The 22,579-nt window shown below is 42.7% G+C and overlaps 2 long non-coding RNA genes across 2 annotated transcripts; both read left to right on the forward strand.

Annotated features, from left to right (window-relative positions):
* The first annotated feature begins 1,209 nt into the window (after nt 1-1,209).
* LOC124684245 lies at nt 1,210-8,193 on the forward strand. Its single transcript, XR_006996961.1, has 5 exons — nt 1,210-1,278; nt 2,888-3,038; nt 6,123-6,334; nt 7,210-7,290; nt 7,551-8,193. It is a non-coding gene; the product is annotated as an uncharacterized LOC124684245 (long non-coding RNA).
* An 8,669-nt stretch (nt 8,194-16,862) lies between these two features.
* LOC124684246 lies at nt 16,863-17,904 on the forward strand. Its single transcript, XR_006996962.1, has 3 exons — nt 16,863-17,026; nt 17,143-17,474; nt 17,609-17,904. It is a non-coding gene; the product is annotated as an uncharacterized LOC124684246 (long non-coding RNA).
* Nucleotides 17,905-22,579: the final 4,675 nt, after the last annotated feature.

A 22,579-nucleotide genomic window follows, 5' to 3' on the forward strand; every position in this document is an offset into this window, starting at 1 on the left:
CTCTGTGCCATCTGTGGGAGAATACTTCCCCTCAATTTATTTTGTCTGTATTGTTGATTTGTGATTGCGGAAAGGCCTTAATGATATGTTCCTCTCTTAAAGTGACGTACTTTAGCCACAGTTAATAATGCATTTAAGAGTCTCAAATCTCAAGTGTTTGCTCATTATGGTTGATGAGATAGTCCTTTTCATATCCTGAATCCAACAATGTTACAGAATTGATAATTAGCGAATTATTTCAAAGCATGTGGCCTTAATCCAGGAGCGACTGGTCCCTTCTGTGTGAGTTGAGATGTTCCCATTCCCGGCAGCCATGGTGCTGCTAATGTCCTCGGAGAGGATGCCACTTTTCTGCTGCTTGGCCATGAACAACCTTGAGCACGAGGTGTCCAAGATTGACACGCATTCCGGCATCACCATCAGGTACGGCCTCGAGGTGATTTCACTGTCTCCAACTCTGTCTGGTATATATGGTTGCTGCAAATGGTGTTCTTGCCAAGAAGAATAGGCTAGGGAAAATTAAGCAAGTGAGAATGTTAGCACCGTCCTTTCTTTTTTCCTTTTGTTGACTGATTTGTTTGATCTGAATTAGTGGCCTTTTTTCTGTTGCTTATTGTTGGCCATGTATAGGTTGAGAGCATGGTCGTGGTCATCGATTTGGATCTCAACTTCTCGCCGGAGCAGCCCACCTTGAGCACACAATGCTCCACAGAGAACACACCTTCCTCCATCAGGTTGCGTATTACTTCCTTCCCATAAAGATCTCTTCTTTTTATTTCTACCTGCTAGTCATGTAATTCTTTGTTAAAAAACGAAAAAATGATAGCCACATAATAAAGTTAACTACTTATCTATTTAGTAGTGAGCGAGGGGAGAAATAAAGCTCACTTCCTCATGTGGATGGATGCATCTGGTTTATAATTTTGTTGTGGTAGGTAGGCTATATTGGGCTCGGAAGGATCTCACTGATGGTGTGCCTTCTAGGAGTAATGAGACAATTCCCTCTACACTAGCCGTTCCCTGGATGGTTGTTCTCACGCGGTGAGTTATGCACAAGATAATGAAAAAATGAATTATCTCAAATTCTCCCACTTCCAGGCTGCTAAACAAGTAGGTTTGCTGTCACAGGTCGATTTGGATGCTGGTGAAGGTAATCCAATTGTTTTCGGTCGCTCTTATGAGCAAGACAAGCAGGCCTTTCAATGCGGACGTGACAACTTCGGTACTTGAGGGGCAGACCTGGTCTAGGTGATTGGATGGGGAGGTCTGTTTATCACCGTATGATGGATTTAGAAAAACCGATGTTGATGTGGAGATTGTTTGTTTAGTGACTCACACTGTAATGGTGGGTTTGTGGATAATTCCCACTGTCGACTACAGGAGAATACTAGCCATGTTAGTTTTGGTAAGTTAAAGAGCATTCCCTGCCTTAGATGCCTTGTTATAATTCTTATGCTCATACAACTATCAATGTTTACTTTGTTACATTTGGAGCTGGCGATGCTGATGGAAAATAGTAATGTTAGGCAAAATGGATAATTTCAAAGTCGAGATCCTCATTAGTAATAATTTTTAATAGAACCAAAGATCAGAACTCATTATGTACCTAAAAATGAATTTTTAGTAATGAATCTTGATTAAACAATTTAGGCTGCAGTGATGTGCTTTTTGACTCAAACTTGTATATTGCATGATTTGCTCTATTAATAATGCAAAAGGTCTAATTTTGAGTTATACCATGCCAATATGTTTATACGCTAAATTATTTGAGGAGAGGGCATTCAGCTCCTTCTCTAAATGATCTTGATCGCCCCTTTTTTCCATTCCAGATGTCGATGCTTGCAATTCCAGATACATGTCTTGATCCATAAAAACAAAAAAAACAAAAAATTGGCTTTGCTTCAGTATTTTTTATACTGAATATTTGATTGATGTGTAAATATTTATGCAACACTTTATCATTATGATTGATACAAAACTAGTGCATTCCTTTTTCAGGACTTGATAACCATGATTAATCACTTCTAAAATTCCAGTGCTCTTTTCGTCTGAAATGCTATAAATTAGTTAATCAGACGAGCATGATAGTTATCTCAACTTGTGTTATTGAATAATATTTAATAAACATTGTTCTCATGTTCAGCGGACACTATAAATTTTTGTCTGTGTCAAAAACTTGATATGTTCTGATACTGTTGGATTCTAATAGTGTTTAATATGTTGATATGTTTATACTAATTTGGAACAATGTTCAACTAATGTCCATATTTACTCATGCCAACATGCTTGAGTTCATTTTTTCTCTATTATAGTGACACAACCTTGTACGAATTAACTGAATATGCCAACATTTATTCTCAAGGGAATTCTACATGGAGATTATCTTCTTTTAAAATGATTCTTTGTTTGCTAATCTTTCTCATTCCATGATAATTGAGTTTGTTTTTGCTCCATAATTTGACTGAATCCGAAATGTGGTCTCCTACCTAGCAAGCCTTAGACTAAATTACATAATCTGAGATTCAATTTTGTGTTCTAGAATGGGTAGTTTATCTACAACGATGGAGCTTTGATTGGACTGTATATTTGGATTGTTTAGTGGTGTGTCATGCATCAGGTTAGGTTGTTGGAATCGTTGTATAATTAAATTGTGCCACTCTTGTGTTGCATAGGTATGAAAAGCTTTTAACTGTGCATGTATATGATGTTCAACGCTCAGCATTATAGTGGCATAATTTGGCTGGAGCTTTGCTTCTTTCAACACACCCTGTGGTGTTTTTATGTATCGTCCTGAAATGATTATCTTAAACATGCTTTGTATTGTTTATCATAATTTTTGATGTATCGAGTTGTGCATTGACTGAATTTATGTGCCACCTTTCATCAGGGAGGAATCTGGCCAGCAAAGAAGCAGCATGAGTTGCTCACCCTAAGGCTGGCTGGCACGTGTGCACAAGGTCAATCTGCTCGCCCCCAAGGCCCACCGCAGGCGACCTGGGAGCCGCAGTCCAGGAGTTCGCTATCATTGCCATCAAAAGGTACCTACTTGGAGCTTGATTCGGTTGCTACATTTGTTTTCATATATAGTGCAGAAACTTCTAGATGTGAGATTTTGTTCTTCATTTGTGTTGGTTTGTGCTTATATGAATTGGACTGAAGTGAGACTAGGAGACAAGTGCTACCGAGTGAATGTATTGCAAGCTTGCAATGATTTTTTTGGGAAGCGCTTCGATGTGTTAGCTAGTTTTGGTTTATAGGGCCAAACTTTGTGCTAACTCATTGCTTTCCAGATCGTCTTAAACATGTGTCAAGCAGATAAATTTTATAGAAATTGCACCCTATCTCTGGCAATCGAGCCATTGAACTTCTGGTGATTTCTATAGGTACTGGGTTATGCTTTCGGTGTAGCTGAGTCACGTGGTATCCATGATACAATGTTATATCAGTGCACCGTCAAGTTGAGATGGTTGCATGTCAAGTAATATAGCTACTGTGTTTTGTTGCTTTGATATAACCAAGGTTCAAAAAAGCGCTGAGCGCTAAGCGAGCGGTGAGGCTCAGCCTAGAGGAACTACTGCTTAAGCGAGCTTAAGCGCTGCTTAAGCGTTCAGGGTAGAAGCGTATGGACCCATCAGCATCGCTTGAGTTGCTGATCAGTACCAGCGGCACCGATCCATCAGCATCCGGATCGGCATCCATTATACAGTACCTACAAACAAGATTGCAAGATTATCTTAGCACTAGCAGCAGCTAACAACTAACTTAAGCAGTACCAACAGTCAACTAATCAGTAAATTCAGTACAACTAATCTAACTTGATTAGCCCAGCAGCTGAGAAGCAACAGCACGCATAAGGCAGCAGCACAGCAACAGAGCAACCTAAGCAGTACACGCATGACCAGCAGAGAGCACGTAGTAGCAGATCAAGCCATCGAGGCATCTGTCCAGCAGTCCACCCAAATAGTCTATTACTAGCACTAGCATACAGACACACTAGTCTAGAAAACTAGAAAAGAAAGGGGATAGGGAAATACAGACCTGATGTGCGCGGTAGCCGATGGCCGGCGTCGAGGACGAGCTCGATCTGGGGGCCTGGGGCTTTTGGGTGCCTGGTCGGAGAGGGGATGAAGGGGGCTGCTTGGAGGAGAGGAGCCGACGTCATGGTGACCTGGAGGAAGAGGCGGAGGGCGGCGGAGGAGGTCCTTCACCGGCGGCGGACGAGGAGCTGCAGTGGGTCAGGCGTAGCACGAGAAGCTGCGCCGCCTCTCTCTCTCCCTATATGGACGGGGCAACCCTAATTGCGCCGTTTCCCTCCCACCTAGCCCTAAAATTTCCCGATTCCTGCCGGCGACCATAGACGCTCGAGCTCTGCTTTTCTTTCGCCTTCTATCGCTTCTGCGTGCTGAAGCGCATGCTCAGCGCTTAATCGGGCCGCCTTTTCCGCTTCTCGCTTAATGTTACGCTTAGGCCTGAAACAGAGCGATACCCTTCCGCTACGCTCGCTTTTGCGTTTAAGCGCGACAAAGCGTACGCTTTTTTGAACGTTGGATATAACTCATCGATTGCTATGCTTGATTTCTTGTACTAAAAGCGATTAAACAAAATACCTTAGTTGTGGACAGGTGTGGCCTGCAATTAGTTTCCAATTTGAATACCGTTTTGAATTATTTAGTTGTGGATCAGGGTGACCTGCAATTTTCTTACAATTTGCAAGAGGAATATTTTTCTGAAATATGTATGGTTTTTTGGGGGATAGCTCTTTGATTCACTCTTATGTTATTTCTTTCTTTTTGGTCATGCGGTATGCTTGCGGCTCTTCTTGTTATATGAATATGCTATAGGATCTCGCAAATAACGCTCTTTGTACAAGGTTAACTAAGTTAGCCTTGTACAGTATTGGTTTTTAGTTTCTTCTTTCTTTTTTCTCCTTTTGTAGCCCCGTACACCGTGTATGCTCCCATCTTCTTGACGGCTTCTAATATATAATGACGCATGCTTTGGCATGTGTTTGAGAAAAAAACCCGCATTGCCCTATTATGTGCTTCGTCATGTATGTACCATTACATGATACCTTTGGCCTGGGAAACTGTTTCTTCCGTGCGGCAGCGCTACCCACCCTGTTCTCATTTGTCCTCTTGATCCCACCCATGGCATTCACTCCGCCTACCCCGGCATGATGCTGCCTCCTCATCTCGTAGCCGCCGTATTCCTGTCCAATCTCCTGACCCAGCACACCACAGAAAAGGATCCCCGTTGGCCCAACACCCCCTATATCTATGGTGATGAATGACCGGTCCGCACCACCTCAAAACCCAGCCAGAGGTCAAGCTGAGCAGGAGGAGGTCAAAACAGGTCCATGGTGAAGGTGGCACCACGGCAACGGGCGGGTGTGACTCAGACTTGACGGCCGCATGCACCACTCGAAGAAGACGTGGCCGGTCAGCAGGACACGACCCTCATTTATGTCGGCGTGCTTGGGGCATGCATCACCGCCGGCTAGTGCATCCGGGCGCTGCAGGTGGCTGCATCTCCGCCTGGCCCTCCTCCATGTTTCCCATCTCGAATGGCCTGTAGCAGTGAGGGCCATTTCTGTTGGGACAGAGAGGTTTGAGCTATGCATCCTTGAACAATAGGAGGAGCGGGGACGACGTGGACATGCTCGACCATGAGGTCGCCTAATAACGGGAGGAGCTCCTCCATGACGGCGCCCTGCGAAAGTTCCTTTTTCTGGTGTAAGTTTTTCACACCATGATTAAATATGTGTGTTGTTTCATCGAATCACCATATTATTTTAGAATACTAGTGCATCATCCACAAACATTGGTTCACCATGTTTTGTCTACAACTAGTTGACCATGTCCTCGACTCCTCATGTATTCATAGTGGGGTGGTCCATCGTATCATGATTAATAAAATATGTTTATAGGTCTTGCTTTATTTCTTGGTTTGTTTTTATTATGGACTTTCCCTATTGTGATTTGCTAGTTAGTTCATATCTTAATTACAAGAAGCAATTAAACATTCATGTTTTCTGTTTGTTGAATGCATTTCTGTTTTGCCGTAATGGATTATACTTTTGTTAAAATGCGAACTGATTGCTAAAAATTGTGGCGACTTTGCAGTGGCAGATGGAGATCCCTTTGGTGGAGGTGACCGAGGACAGCCGCAGTGAAGCAAATGACATGGCGATTCAATCCGGTGTAGCATAGCCATTCTAGCTCCGGTGTTGCTGCTGCTGCTGCAGATGGGCTAGCCGTGGGGTTTTGCACCTCGCACGTGGATTCCCCTGCCTTCGACTACACCATGACATTTGGACTTGGCCACACTCCCTGTGGTGAGCATCCCTTTGCCCTCTTCTAGGTGGTCTGTGGTACCATGGATGTGGCGACTCCATGCTCCGCATCCCTGCGGTGTGGCTCGCAACTGTCCAGTTTTTACTTGTTCTAATGTTGTTGTTGTAAAAAAAATGAATCTTGAGATATGTTATTGTGCATAGTTTTATATTTGTTGGCTGCAATGGTATCTCTAGTCTAGTGTTGTGGGCATGCTCAGGTAGGCTCTATGTTAAAGTACCAAATCGAAAGCAAGTTATCCTTCTACCTGAGATTTTTTTTAATTGCTTTGTTTTCATTGCATACATATGGTGTTGGATGGAAGTAAGGGGAAGTCAAATGAGTTTAGTGTATTTAGTCTGGACGCCGGCAGGTTCGAAGTAAAAAAATTCGAGTTTGCCCTGGTTTATCTGTCTTAAGATTGGATCGTTTGTAGGATTTATTTAACTTAAGCAAGCTACTTTAGGATTGCTTGGACAGTAGTAAACAATAGTTTAATCACCCTCCCAAATAGTTAATTTGGAATTCTGCATGATTGAAAAAAAACCCTTTAGGACCTGAAAGGCACTACACAAGTTTATCATTTATTTATCCTCCCTCTCGGCTTTGTTTTATTTAGTTCAAAGGGGTTACTCGTTATCAAATAAAGTGACTTGTTTTTGGCATGATCATGAAATTTTAGAATTGAGTATTATTGTGTTCTCTAGATCTAGCTTGTAACTGCATGCTTGTATGTGAAAAGTTGGGCTTCTCAAATTGTCAAAATATTGAACTCTTTTTCATGCCTAGAATTAGCTTTTGCTTGTATCTGAAAAATGTAGGTTCTAAATTGTTTAGTATGCTTTTATAATCAGATTGTATTTCTTTATGGAGGTAGTGTTGAGCTGCTCACCCCGAGGGCCTGTCACGGTGACCTCCACAGTGGTTTTCAGTAGCTTATGGGCATGGGCATGCAAAGGTACATCCACGGTTGTGCTTGAGTTGGTTGCTGCATTTGTGTTCAATTATCGTGCATAATCCTGTTCTTCATTTGTTTGTCCAGTGCTTATACAATTCTGTTTTACTTGCGCTGATATGAACTGAGACCAGATTAACTTGGTCACATGTATATGAGTTAATCCATGAATGGTTGAACAGCAAAACACATGTTAGCTTGGTGAAATGTTGTATTGAACTTTGACATCACTATGTACATTGTCTTTTTTCCTTGTATTGCAGGAGCTATGTTATTTTGGATCAGTCTATTTGATGATCTCCATGCTGGAAATATGCAGACCAGATTCTTGAGTTACTAGATGTTTCACGTGAGCTGTCTGGGTCTGTGACAGATTGTTGAATCACAGTCCCTGTCCCGGTAATGATATCAGTAAAGCAAGCCATATAGAATTTTCAGGTGCAAGGTAATTTCATGCTTGGAGGAGACACTTTTTATCTGTTACATATAGCCATGGTTCTGATGTGAAGAAAATGCTGGTACTGGGAATGTATCGGTTGAAGACTTGACTCTCCTAGTAGAAAACGGGATCTAGTTGTTTGATCACCGGTAACCCTCGCCTACCAACTGATTGTGACTTAACTAATTCAATGCTGGCTGTAATGAACTAGCAATGATTATACTGTAATCTTATGTGCATTTTCTTTTACATGTTCTAGAACATCCCTAAATCATCTCCAGTTATTGAACTATGAAACATGATATGTCGTGACATGGAAGTTTTGACATTCTCCTTTGCTTCTCTTGACCATGGACTTTTTATCCCTTCCTGATGCTTGTTACATGCCATGCTGTAATAGTCAAGGAGTATTCATGGTCACTTTTTCTGTTATTAGCTTCTAAAGCCATTTTCTAGTCACTCTCAAACATGCCAATATATCTATAATCTCTAAATAGGAGCACCCCACTAAAGTGAATTCTCTCAACATGCAAGCTATCCACCTCATCAACCATCTATAAGCTGCCACCTAAGAAAATATTCCAACTAATAAAAAAACATAGCCTGCCATGTAAGCATATCTGCCACTACCGAAACAAAAAACTTATGAGTAGAGAAAATAAATCTGCCAGCCACAACACATCTCCGCCTTCCGGTTTCTAACTCAGCATTTATTCTACCTCCTCCCATTCCTCTTCCGGTTCAGGTTCCTACTCCAGAATCTCTTCATCTCCTCCACAATCTCTGGCAATAAAGTAGTACACATAAATTGTGTGAAGGCGAGCGGACGTGAGTGCTTTTAAATTCCTTGCTTCACTGCGATATGCTCTAAACTCAGCGTCCCGCACAGAGTTGGACATCATCACCAATGCATCTCATCGTATATCTCTCCTTTACCTTATCAGGCGGGGACCAGGTCTGCCTTCATATGTTGTTTCAGACGGAAGCTTGAGTTCTGGGTGCAGTAGGTTAATGGCCGGACTACAATGGTAATGAAGCTCTGTAGCGTCAGGAAGGCCCCCGAGCAGCAAGAAGGGTAGTTCTCACAAATCGCAATATAGGGAATTAGTTTTCTCATATTCGAATTTAGGCAAGGATTTTTAGGACCCCTTCTGCAATTTGACTGATCCATGCCTTCATGTTTTTGCCAGGATTTCCGTGATCATGAGAAACAACTGGACTGATTTCAGGATTTGTGCGGATCACAGAGATGGCTTTCATATCGCCAAAAGCGGAAGAATTATCATCAATACTGCTCTATGGATTACTGTTATAGCACATTGCTGGAATTAAATGATTAATCTGCTAAAGGTCTGGATTATTGTCTCTTTATTTGTTCAGTTTTTTTTCCTGGGCATTATTCGTTCAGTTTTGCTTAGATTAACCAACGCTGTCCATTAGGATCTTCACCGCCGGCCTTCTCTACCAGAGTACCAGATAGGCTGTCATCTCACCTGGATTATCACGTATATATCTAAGATCGAACTGTCAAACTCCGATACTCAACATCTCCTGGCTGTTTAATATTTGGTTAGTTTTCTCTTGATGACATAGTTATCTCTTATTTTTCCGCAGCCTGTGTAAGTTCATGTTCTGAACTTCTGATTTCTATTCCCACGGCGTGCAAGCGAAAAGGTTCATACTTATCAGTTGGAGAAACCGATGCAGATAAGAAAATGAACGGCACGTGTAATAAAACTATGCATTTTGAAGATTCATATGTAACTTTGTTTGGACATCACTATTCTGCAATTTGTGTTTTTGCAAATTGTTTACTGTTATAATTTTTTCTAGGTGTTGATATGAATATTGTCCTCCAAAGCTTTCATCAATTTGGTTGCACTCATGTTTTTCATTTGGGTTAGTGCACTGGAATGGAGACATGGATAGTGCAAAGAGATTATCCTTGGGTTAAGTGCACTAGAAATGGATACTTTAGACAGTCCAAGGAGATTACTGCATTGTTCATGTATACTCAATAGAAAACTCTGCAAGGGGATTATGTATGCACATTTATATCAGTGACTTGAGTAAGTGTTCTGACATTGTCAAAGTTTTTCCTTCACAATTAGTTGCTTCGTAGGTTCAAACAACAGGTTTACTTTGGTAGGTCGAAACTATTATACATGTCGCAAAGCACGTGTCCTTTCTCATTTGAAAAAGAACGCCAAAAAAGTCGCGAAGTGCTGCTACAAACAAAAACCTAAGCTACACAAAGTACATGCCAGCAAGAGGAACTAAGCTACACAAAAGATGAAAAACAAATAAAAATAGAACAGAGAAGATGTTGAGAGGTTTCCCACATATGTTTTTCTTTTGGAGTGCAAGAAAATTCAGATCTTGATTTATCATACACAAGTAAGAAATCATAATCTCTTCTAAAATTACACTTTTATTTTGCACTGGTAGAATAACTACACGAAGGAAATCTTTTTGTCTATCAGCTGAAAAGTAAAGCAACGACTGTTCCCTAAAAAAAAAGAAAAGCAATGACTGGGCTTTCTTGGAGGATAAAGCAACGACTGGTGTCACACAACATGAACTGTCCAAGATATGTCTTATCGGAAGTGAGTCATTTCAGAGATAGGTTAACCTATGAACTATTTAATTCTTATTGTATGGCCATTTAGATACTTGAATTTGTGATTTCCAACAAAGTTGGAAAACAATACATGTTTAGATAGATGAAAACCTAGCAAAAAAATTCCCGCCGCAACGCGCGGGGTATCATCTAGTTTGTTTAATTAGTGAACACATAGTAGTCAAAAGCATCAGACCATTTGATGCTAATTCTGTTTGCTCAGAGGTATGATTTCTAGTATAGTGGAATGGATCGTTCCTCTACTGTTTGTTAGATATAACAGTAAGCTTTTTCCCCTTTATAAAGGACCACCTGCATTAATTTTTTGTTGGTGACTGAGCATGCCATGCCTAAGGTTATTCAAGTTTATTTATATGCTTTGTTTGCACCCGCACTTGTGTGAAATTCCTTTCCTGCGACTTGCTTCCCATGCGTTGCTGACTAAAAATTGCAGTAGGATTCCCATAGGCTTGGAAAACTATGACACTCAGTTACATCATCAAATCCTAGATATGTTTGGCAAGAGGTGTGGCAAATATCAGCAACCTTCGTAAACTAACTGAACATTCTATCATAGTTGTTAATGTGTGAGGCTATACTCTTACGAAACAATTATATGTTATGTTCTTTGTTCATTTGTAAATTCCATCTTTATGTTGGAACTGTCATACTTTGGCGTGAAAGTAAAATTCCATTTTTCCAGTCCAACAAGACTTCTTGTAAGTTTGGACCTTTAAGCATGGCGTTACAAAAATCTTTTGTGTCATGCATGAAGCAACTTAAGGTTCATCACTGTATCCACCCATAGCAGTTTTGGTCTATATTAACTGTCTGAGCAATTAATATTGGCATCAAGTTGTTGCATAATCAATACTTCAAACATAAAATATGCCCAATTTTTGTTTCCTATTCCTGACTCATCATATACATGTGTTTCTTGTACCTGCATCGTTGTCTATGCTCTGTTCTTTAACTAGTTTTTTGGATGCTACTTTATTGGATAGATTAATTTGCTCCATTGATATTTCATAAAGTCTGATTTTGTTAACAATGACACTATCACAGGTAGCAAAGCTATTTTCTGAAATAGATCTCTTGTTTAATTTCCTGTCTACATAACAAGTGAGAGATGAAGTTTCGAAACCTTTCGTTGATTAAAACAGTTTTTCTATTCATCCAATTCACTCTAGCATCTAGCTACATCACTGTTTCTCCCACACACACACTGTATCAAACCTCTTAATATATGCACCTGTAAATGTACAAGTTAAAATCTTATACTTATAGTAAATGTATGGCACATTTGACACCTAGCGGTATCGCCTGTGCAAGGTTTGGTTCTAAAGACGCCGCTATGTTCCTCCCTAATGGTCGGTGGGTGCTGGCGTCTTGGTTGCCAGTATGATCTTGGCCACTGTGTCGTCTTCCGCCAGCCGTACTAGTCACTGACGTCCACCTATTCTCCCTCGTACACACACAAGTCCACATGACACCGGTAAATCCCCTTTCCTAACCTTTTTCTCTATGGATTTTTTCTCATTATTGTGTTTGATCATTTAATTTGTCCCATTCTGGCTTTTGATTTGGCTCCTGATTTTGAGGTGAGCAATGGCCAAGTAAATCTGAGACACTAATGGTTGTATACATGAACACGTGTACTAGAGCAATTTAGTGTGCCACGTAGTGGTAGAAAATGCAGTGGTGGAGCTTCCTTGAAACAAAACCGTACCATGGCCCGCCCTGCCTATCAAAATTTCCCCTTCTAACAGCGTTTATTCAGTAGTCAAATAAAATTATTTCTGACCAAGTTGATTGCTCTATCATGTTTTCTCCCTAAAAAAATTTCATGGTGCGCCTTAAGTTTTCTGTCAAGCTCCGCTACTGTTCTTATGTATAGATTTGCAATCTTATCATTTATCCAGTTTCCACTGCAGTCCTATGTACTCCCTCCGTTTTTTAATATAAGACGTTGGCGAATGTCACGTTCAAATTTTTTTGCACTACGAAATATACTGACTTTCCCATTTTGCCCCTCCACCACCCACTCGGTCGACGCCCCGACCACCCACTCGCTCAGAGCACACCGCCGCTCGCCTCGCTCCACCTGCTCCTCCCACGCCGCCGCATTTCGCCCTCTCACGCGTCGCCACCGCCCACTCTCCCTAGTGCGCGTGGACGCCACCGCCCAATCTCCCTAGCGCGCGTCACCGCTGCCCCTCAATCGCGCGCCTCGCCGCCATCTCCAACCGCTTAAAAATGCGATTTTTCCTCCTTCGATGGCTGGATCTGGATGGGCGTTGCTCGATCTGACGAACCAAGTTCAGGGAGAAGCTCCAATCTTGGTGGTGGTGCGGAGCTCCACTCATAGCCGGAGAAGACCTTCCAGATCTCGACGAAGGAGGTGGTGGTGGTGTGCCACCTTGAGGGACACAAACCGGTGGAGGAGCTGCCGCAGCTCCTCGCCATCCACGATCTTCGGTGGCGCACCTGTTGCTTCCGCGGCGGCGCCTGTGCCCAGCTCGTCTCCTCCTTCATCCCCGCCGCGTGTCCCAAGGTACCTTTCTCCCCCGCGTGGAACCCTTTTGGCAATTTACGGATACAGATCAGGTAGCCGGGCTGCAAACTTCATCCGCGATTTGTTAATTTTGTCCCTTCGTTTGTTTCCACCAGGTTGCCGGTAGGAGGGCGGCGCCGCCATCCAGGAACGCTCTCTCAGCCGTGTTTCTGCGCGAAGGTATGCGAAATTTTCATTCCCAAGCCGATTCATTCTCGTGGGCTGATTCTGACGCTGTCGTGTGCTCCTGTGTCGTTCGCCTTTGCGTCGTCCGTGAAGATGAGGGATCGCACGCCACGAGCTCGGGGCTGAACCAGGACGACGAGAGGGAGCGGGCGGATCGGGAGCTCATGCAGCACGAGGTACGCCGATTGGTTCCGCGAATCTGGCCATGTTCACATATGTTCCCGTGCTAATCTGTTTTTGTATCCGTGATGTTTGTGGCGTTAGCTCTGTCGGGATTCACACTAGCATTACCTGAACCAAAATTAGCATTACACCTGCGAGCTGGACGTGGCCATTGTTCGATTTTCTTCCTTCCACTGACATATGACTTCGATGCTTCAAGCCATTACAAGTTCTAGCTGTTTTTACTTATAATGACAAAATTGGTGCTTTTTCTTCACTTATATCTACATTGATGTTTGTTGCTAACTGGTTGTATATGTGAATGGGAATTTGTTGTCCATACATCAGTCACTGAAGTAGTAACACAGAGTGGACTCATAGTAGCGATTGCGAAATCAACATGTTATTTACTTGTCCGCTTGCATGTTCTGAGCAACAGACTGACTTCCATTGGTATTTATAGGCCACTTTCCTAAAAAATAACGGTACGCTGTTGCAAAATCCAAATGAAATAAGAAAAGGGCCTGAAAGAATGGATTCAGTTATACCTGCCTTGTCTGAAAACTTGAAGTTCGGTGGCGCACTTGAAGTAGGCTTAGTGCCTGTAGCAGGAGGGTTTGTTGTACTATTTACTGTCCAGTCTGAGCAAGTTATGAGAGTAATACTTAGTTGGCACCTTCGATTTAGTGGGATACTGGGAACACTGGACAGATCAATATTAATTGGTTTCCTTCCAGACCGTCCTTTCCTCTTGTTGGAAACATCCACTTCCAAACCCTCATAGCAAGCTCAATATTAATTTGCCTCATAGCAAGCTTCCAAATTCGTTGTATAATCAAAAAATGCAGCAACATCTTTCTTGTCGTTTCTTTGAAACTTTCCACCATTTCTCATGCAAAGTGAATGCACTGCCACATAAGCAGCATATCGCTGCTGGTCAGAGAGTGAATTTCTATGTCGTACTACATGTTGACCAACTGGTTCTTGTTCAGCTTCATCCATTTCTTCAATTGCTTGGTCATCATCATCATCTGTGCATTAGCAAAGTTATTTTCAGAGATCTACTGAACGCAATTAACAAGTGTTGCAATTTACTGTCAATAATGTACTGCTAATCAATGGAGTAAATATTGCTGTCAATTTACTGTCAATTTTCAGGTTGCCACATAAATATCCATTTCTTCTTCTACGCATGAGTAGTCCAGTTAGTGCATGAGTATATAGCAATAAAAGCTGAATCACATGAGTATACCTTCATGTCATTAAAACTGAATCAAAGCATAATTTTATGTGTGTGCAGTTTTTTATAGCAAGAAATAATCAGCAGTTCTCTGAGTTTTTGTTGTACAGCTCAATACTCCATATTTTAGTGTATTTTTGGAGTACTTGTGTCAATATTTACGATGCATTATTCTTAAGTGCTTCCTTGCAATTGATAGGGAATGCTTGCTCATCCATTCATGTTTAGGGTACTCCAAATTTTAAATGAAAAAAAATACACTGAAGAATGTACAAGCAAGCTCTGAACTTAACTCTCCAAATTTTAACTTACTGGAAGGGAATTATGAGTAATTGGCGGCATTAATGTTTAGGGTACCTCTGGACAAACTGAAAAAATTATTTGGTATCTTTGTTTGATAAGATGCATTCTTAATAAGCATATTGCTGCACCGTGGCACCACCTCCGGTTTCTTTGACACATATTGCTGCTTGTAACACATACTGTTGCTTCTATTGCTTGCAATTCAACCTCTGACACTCGCTATGTCAATATTCAGTGGACGACGGCTGGAGCATGGGGCATGCGCCTGGAGAACTAGAGCAGCTGGAGGATGGGGCCTGCGCCTGGAGCACCGGAGCAACAGGAGGGTGCTGCCTGGGATTAGGAGCACCAGGGCCACCGTGACCTTCGACTTCTCCAACCAGCGTTGACGATGAGAGAGATGAGTCTTTCTCTGTGCTGTGTATTGCCCAATCTTGCTTATCTGAAAATTGCATGTTCTTTGGTATATATTGGCCACCAATAATATATGAGCCCTAATATTTGATTCATGTCAACTTCCTTCAGTTTCTGGGAATGCATCTCTCGACTGTAATGCTATTGTGTGTCCAGTACATAATTTGGTGGTCTTGTGCTTGCTCATGGAGCATAATTTGCTAAGGTTTGAAGAAATGACTCAGTAGTGCTTGTGTTCACCTATTTTATAGATCTTGCAAACAATCTTGTAAAAATGTATTCCCTCATGCATGTACTCCACACACTGCTTTTCATCTAGAAATTATTGCTGCAAAGTTGCACTATAAAGGGACCTGATGTGGATGCTAAGGTTAGCATCATTGGTATTTGTTCTGCCCATACACTCATTTTCATTGTCTCGAAGCATGCATATATATAGTTTAATTATAGCTGCTAATCTCCATGACTGAAAGCTTCACATAAGTTGGCAATGAACCTGCAGTACATAACTTGATGTATTTGAATCTGTAACTTTATTTTGCGGTAGATAATGTACCTGCATGCTCTCCTTCAGATATATGGACATCGTCTTCTTCGGGTGGAGTGAAATTCAAGTCTGGGAGCACCATATTGATCCTGAGTGCTAGTGCTTCTGCTATTTGTTCAGGTACGAGGATGCTGCTGTTGTGATGTGCTCCTGCTGGTATATTTGTTCAACATATGTTCTGATGTCTGTTGTTGCTCTCTGTGCGTGAGGCGCTTGGTGAGTAAGAACCTGGGAGCCATTCTTCGACAAAGAGGCGAGGATCACCTGGCGAGGAGATTGTTGCAAGGAGGAGGCGAAGCACACCTGGGTGAGGAGCTGCCTGGGCCGGAGGTGATCGTCCTCCAAGATGGTCTTGGGCGAGGACCTGCCTGGGCCGGAGGAGATCGTCCTCCGGTAGCACCTTGGGGAGGAGACCTTCCTCCAAAGCACTTTGGCGAGGATCTGCCCAGGCCGGAGGTGCAGGGGCGAGAGGAGTTGTTGGATCCGGAGGTGGAGGTGGAGGGTGGAGGGCGAGGGCGAGGGCGGAGGAGGAGGGCGAGCTGGAGGAGGATCTGCCCCAGGCCAGAGGAGGAGGGCGGAGGAGGATCTGCCCAGGCCGGAGGAGGAGGGCAGAGGAGGAAGACGATCGAGGACGGCATCAATCTGGGCGTACCGATTCAAAATCAGGGGAGGGTAAAGTTGTATTTTTACCCTTTTTCACCTGGTCGGGAACAATCCCTAAACATCTTATAATTCTGCACGGAGGGAGTATATATGACCCTATCTAATGATGTTAACAACTTGGTAAACTTTTGATAGTAGGAGACTAGAAGTTAAGGTACATATTTTTCTTGTTTGCAACATAAAAAAACTCTGATTGAGCTATTTCTTCCTTTCTACCATGGATTCTTGATCCCTTCTTAATGCGTGTTCCAAAATTGGATTTCTACTATTTATTAGCATCTAGAGGTTTGTCTAGTCAATCTGGAATACGTCCAATTATCACTGAATCTAACTTTGTTTTTGGATAAGCGCGTAACTCTGTTTTTACTCTGCAAGTAGTACACTTTACTAACTAATTGACATTTTGAGCCCACTGTAGTTAGGCAACCTGTAGATGGAAGATACACTCATACACATACAAACTCTGTCATCTACACTTAGTCTATGAAGTATGCCTATTCTAAGATGGAATCGAGGGCGCCGGTGGCCGGAATCTATCCGCCGCTGGATGGAATTGTGCCTCGTGCACTTGGGTTTGACCCTCCCCGATGCGTGGAGTCGCCAACAGCAAGGTAATTGGCTAATTGCTTGATTTTCTTCCACCCTGCTTATGTCTGTTCCTTCTCCTTGCTTGCTGATTTTTGGAGCATGCGTGTATGTTGGCTTGCTGCAGGCATGTAATCTGCAGGCAGCCAATCTTCGGTTGGTGGTGCAGGAAACAACGTTGATGATGAGGCTGATGCTAGTGCTATCAATGCAATGATGATCATTCATAAGCATTCTGGAATTGATAATCATCCAATGCAAAGTATCCTCTATGGTGTTATCAATGCCAGTACCATAACTCCATATGCATTCTGGAATTGATGAACGGTGATCATTTAGCCATGGTGGGCATGGAAAGTCACAGTGGTTACTATGTTATTGCCAGTATAACAGATTTACCCTTGGCCTTGCCATTGGGAGTTGTTTTTTCTTTCAAGATTACAAGCTCATGATTCATGAAGTCTGAGCTGCCAGGTCTGAAATAGTTAGTTCGGGCCATATGTAATCTCATATTTGCATAGATCTAAAATAACATTTTTTTCCCATTCAAACTGCCATTCGGATGAAGACTTCTTAATCGCTCTCATCAATGTATGTGCTTATTACAGCTCTGAAGACCAAGCGAAGTAAATTTGGAACTTCCTATGGAGGTGCCACCATGCTAGGATTAAAATGTTTGAATTTGTATGGTGTTTCTAACTAAGAAGTTCAATATTTTGGTATGTTTGGCATGTGGAAAGGTGTTGAAGCAACATACATTTTTAGCTAGAAACTCACAATGTGTTCCTCTTTAGCTAGAGTGGTTTGAAATTTTAGATGGTTTCTCATTCTGCTATAGTTAGAACAGGTTGCTAGAGCAATATGTAAGAAAAAAAAATTCGTGGTATGAGTTGTGAAGTTATCAATCCTGATATCTTTATGTAAACAGATGTGAATTTCTTTTGAGACCCTATATTTGATGGTGAACACATTTGTTCTTGTTTATTCAGTTGAACTGGTCGCTTATATAAGTCGGTATTGTGCATTATTACAAACAAAAAGGAAGGTGTTGTGCATGAAACTATATCCAACATGGGTATTGTGTTGCTTTTCTACTAATTCCTGCATATTATTTCACCAAAAACAAGCCAAAATGTTTCATTGGAAACTGATAGAGGCTAAACATGGGAGAGCGAAAATTAAAACCGAAACACAAGGTTCTCATCCTATCAACATGAGCTTTCGAGATAGTGCCTTAACCACGTTCAGAAAACTATATATACCACTCTCCATGGTCGCTTATATAAGTCGATATTGTGCATTATTACCAACAAAAAGGAAGGTGTTGTGCATGAAACTATATCCAACATGGGTATTGTGTTTCTTTTCTACTAATTCCTGCCAAAATGTTTCATTGGAAACTGATAGAGGCTAAACATGGGAGAGCGAAAATTAAAACCGAAACACAAGGTCCGCATCCTATCAACATGAGCTTTCGAGATAGTGCCTTAACCACGTTCATAAAACTATATATACCACTCTCCATGACACAGGAAGATGTCATTTAGGCGCCAAGAAGTGAAAACATAGCCGATGAAAATTAGATTGACTTGCCTAAGAGGCGCATGCATGGTCTCTTAGATGCCTTCACCTAATTAAGTTAGTCATGGATATCCTCACCTCATTTACCACAGCGTTTGGTTTTACGAGGTGTACCTCCATTTCCTCTCCCGCGCTACCTTTTTCCGTCAAAGCAGAAACCTCTCTTCCCTCCAACATTTTGGCTCTATAAGTAGAATCTTATTGTCACCGACCGCGTGCGGGATGCGCGTGTGACTATGACTTAGACTTTGACTTTGTCGAGGAGAGGAGAGCGAGCGCCATGGCCATGCACGCGAAGACGACATCACGGTCGACAACATGTCCAGCTAACCGGCGGTGAGCTCATCTTCGATCAAACAAAAATTCAGTTCATCTTCCATATTAACCTGTATGTATCATCCTGAGTACTGATTTCCCTCGTCGAAGCCATCAGCGATGCGTCAGTTAGCTGGTCTTCCATCTGACATCATCCTCGTCGAAGCCATCAGCGATGCCTCAGCTGCAGACGGGGATGCAGAGGTCGAGCTCGTCCGCCGTTGATCTGGTGCGTGCTAACTCCCTCAAATCGGTTTGGCACTTCTATGCGTGCTCTCAATGCAATCCTCCTCCTTGGTTTGTCGCTGCTCTGTGCTAACCTTGCTGGTTCCGTATTGTTTGCTGCACATGTTAATCTGATTTATTAAGTTTTTTATTAAGTTTTTTATTAATTTTATGAGTTCACAGAGGCTAAGTATGATAGCATAATATCAGCTACTCCATATCGCCAAGTGATTATTCCTTTGCCCGGATTTCGTTGAATGTTTGGGACAGAAGATTCATTGCTTCCTTTGAATTTATAAATTATAACATGAAAAGTTGTGAAATGACAAGCTGACCGCATTCTATATGAGTGTATGCCAGCCAGAACATTAGAAGAATTTTCCTTTTTGGAGAGAGAAAGAAATACTGAAAGACAGCATTCTTAGTATCTGTAGAACGATAAAGAGGGAGAGAGATTGGCGTAATATGTTGGATGTTGTATTGCACCTCATGGACGAGTATATATAGAGTACAAGACTTGGAAGCTAAGAAACCTCCTAGGGAGAATATGGAAACAATCCTAATACAATCCCGTGTAATCTATAACTACCAAATATACTCTAACACTCCCCCGCAGTCGTAGCGGTAGCGACGACAACAGTAGCGTCGCGGACGGTCAGACTGGAGAGAAGCCGAAGGTAGGAACCATATATAGCCACGGTGGGGCAGGAAACGGCGTTGCCGCGTAGGTCGTTTCCCGTGCCTAATTGAACCAAAATCTTCTATAGCTGTAAACCATATTTCTTCACTATTTGATGATTGCAAATGGTCCTAAAACAAGAGGATGGACTCAGGGACAGTGTGTATAGTCTACTCAACTACTACCTCCGATTTAAGGAATAAGGCGCCCTCGTTTTACGTTCTTTTCGTTTGACTAAGTATTACTTTAAATATATAAAGATTATTTTTTTAAAATTAACATCATTAGAAAGTGCTTTTCAATACGAATCCAACGATACTAATTACATATAATATGACCAAGATTTTGTTGCTCAATTTTTATGGTCAAAGTTCGTCTTGGAATACGCGTGCGTCTTATTCCTTGGGACGGAGGTAGTAGATAGCACCTACAGCACCTAAGATTCAAGACCTTTATGGTCAAAGTTCGTCTTGGAATATGCTGGATCGGTCATATTCGGTCGTGTGCACTCATGCTTTTATTCCGGCCGTTTGGTTTTGAAGGAAGCGACGCGAAGCTCTATTCTGTGTTGCCACACTACTAGAAAAAGGGCTAGCCGTAGAAAACTACCAGTGACGCACAACTTTTTTTGGGTGCGCTGCTAGTTACTAGTGGCGCACCGAAAAGTGGTGCTCCACTGATAGAAAAAAACTGTGGTGCACCCCTTTTTTTTGATGCGCCACCACTACAGAGCTACCAGATCCCACCCCTGCCCCCCCAGCTTACCAGTGACGCACCAGTAAGAGGTGCGCCAACTACACCTAGCCTTTGCAACTACGCATTACCCTAATGGTAGTACGCATGCAGCCAGTCAAAAAATAAAAAATTAAACTAAGAAAGGAAAAATCCCGCTACGGTGTTCCAGCCCTGCGGGCAACAATACATCCACCACCATGACAACCTGAACTCCAGACTCTCCAAAAAGTGACGTCTCCAAGAAGAAAACAGTGCACACACACCGTCGTCGTCCGATCAGAAGATCTTAGGTTTTCACTCTGAAGATAGTCACCCCTCTCAAAACAATGCCTTCAGCAAGGCAATTGCGAGGCACAACCATTTAAGGTCGGATCATGGTTTTTCACCCTGAAAGGTAAGACTCTGAATTTCACCTTTGCTACCGCCCCCACTTGCATATTGCTGCTGCAAAACTCAGAACACCAAGCAAGCCCCTCAACAATACAGAGACTCGAACCTTCATACTAGTCCTCCAATCCGGCCTTCTTGATACTCCCCGCCTCTGATTTCACCATGGACTAGAATGTCATCTGATGGCAACACAGAACATGGCTTCACATCGCTCCCTCCAGAACCAAACGGTCGGAATAAAAGCATGCGTGCGCACAACCGAATATCACCCGATCCAGCAAACTCCAGGCAAAAGATGCACTATTCCATTTGCCGGTGGAGCTTTCCGGAACTCATCAATCCAGCCAGATGAAGACTGACAAACCCCAGGCAGGTCTTCATCTTTGCATAAGAGGAACCCGAGGACTGCCACTATTATTCAGGTTGGGCCCAACACCACCGACCATCCTAGGCCGGCCGAGGCAACGCGTCGAGACGCCTTGCAACCGGCCGACCCTCCACCGGCGACAACCAAGATCATGGAGAGGGAAAGGAGAAGACCAACCTAGGGATTAAACCCATCTGGTTCGTCCCACCTCGCATCTTCACCGCCAGCATGGCCTGCCGTCGGAGGCCACCACCACCATCACCAGGACGCCGCCCAGACCGGCGCCAAGGTCGTCGTCCGCCACGCCTCCGATTCCCTAGGCACGCCGCCGCTCGCGTCGCCGCACATCGAGCAATACAAAATTTATAATAAAACTGTCAACTTGCCATTCAATGATTTTTGTCCACCGCCGCCCTGACCATCCCTCTAAGTTCCGACCCCTTCTTCTTCGACGTCTCGGCACCCCGCACCCGCAACCTGAACCCTAAGATCCCCGTCTTCACCGTCGCCGTTTCCGCCACGGCCAACCACGTTGTCATCGGCTCCGGATCAGCGGACGCTCCCGGCCTTCTCCCTCCTCCCACTCAGTGTGCAAGGTAGAAGACGAGCACAAATCTAGTCGAGATTCAACGGTTGCACGAACCGTTTGAATATAATGTGCAAGGGAGAAGAAATCGAAAATATCATACAAATGATTAGGGCATTGGTTAATGGTTATAGATGAGGGAAACACATATAGTTTTGGTTGAACTAACCCACTAGTTCAAATTCAAACTACAAAATAAAATGAACTATAATTTTTTGCACGATAAACTCGTTTACGAGATGAAACAGGAGTTCGGTTACGGACCGTTAATCGCGGTATCTCTGAGTAATAAAATTCCTGATTCAGATCACCCGCTGGACATAGATGCAAGTAGGAGTAGCAGTCGCCAGGTGTTAGCATCAACGTCGCAACTCCCCGTAATTCCATAGCCACATACGTCATTAGCTGGTACATGTGGCTAGTGACGATGGATGAAAAAAAAATCTGAGGTAGGGCGAAGCTTTAATGATGCAAGTACCAAAATAGTTCTACAACAATAATGATGTATATGGTTCAAACACAATCATTAAATACCATAAAAAAAGATATTTCATTACAAATAGAATCTAAAAAAACATATCAATAATGCCAACTCAATGGCAAAGTTTTACCTCTTTTTTCAAAATCTAATCTAATTCATACGATTAAGAGATTTGATTATCTCTCGTTCGATGCACAACTCGATCTTGATTATCATCGTT

Source organism: Lolium rigidum, chromosome 1 (genome assembly GCF_022539505.1).
Source record: "Lolium rigidum isolate FL_2022 chromosome 1, APGP_CSIRO_Lrig_0.1, whole genome shotgun sequence".
NCBI classification, from domain to species: Eukaryota; Viridiplantae; Streptophyta; class Magnoliopsida; order Poales; family Poaceae; genus Lolium; species Lolium rigidum.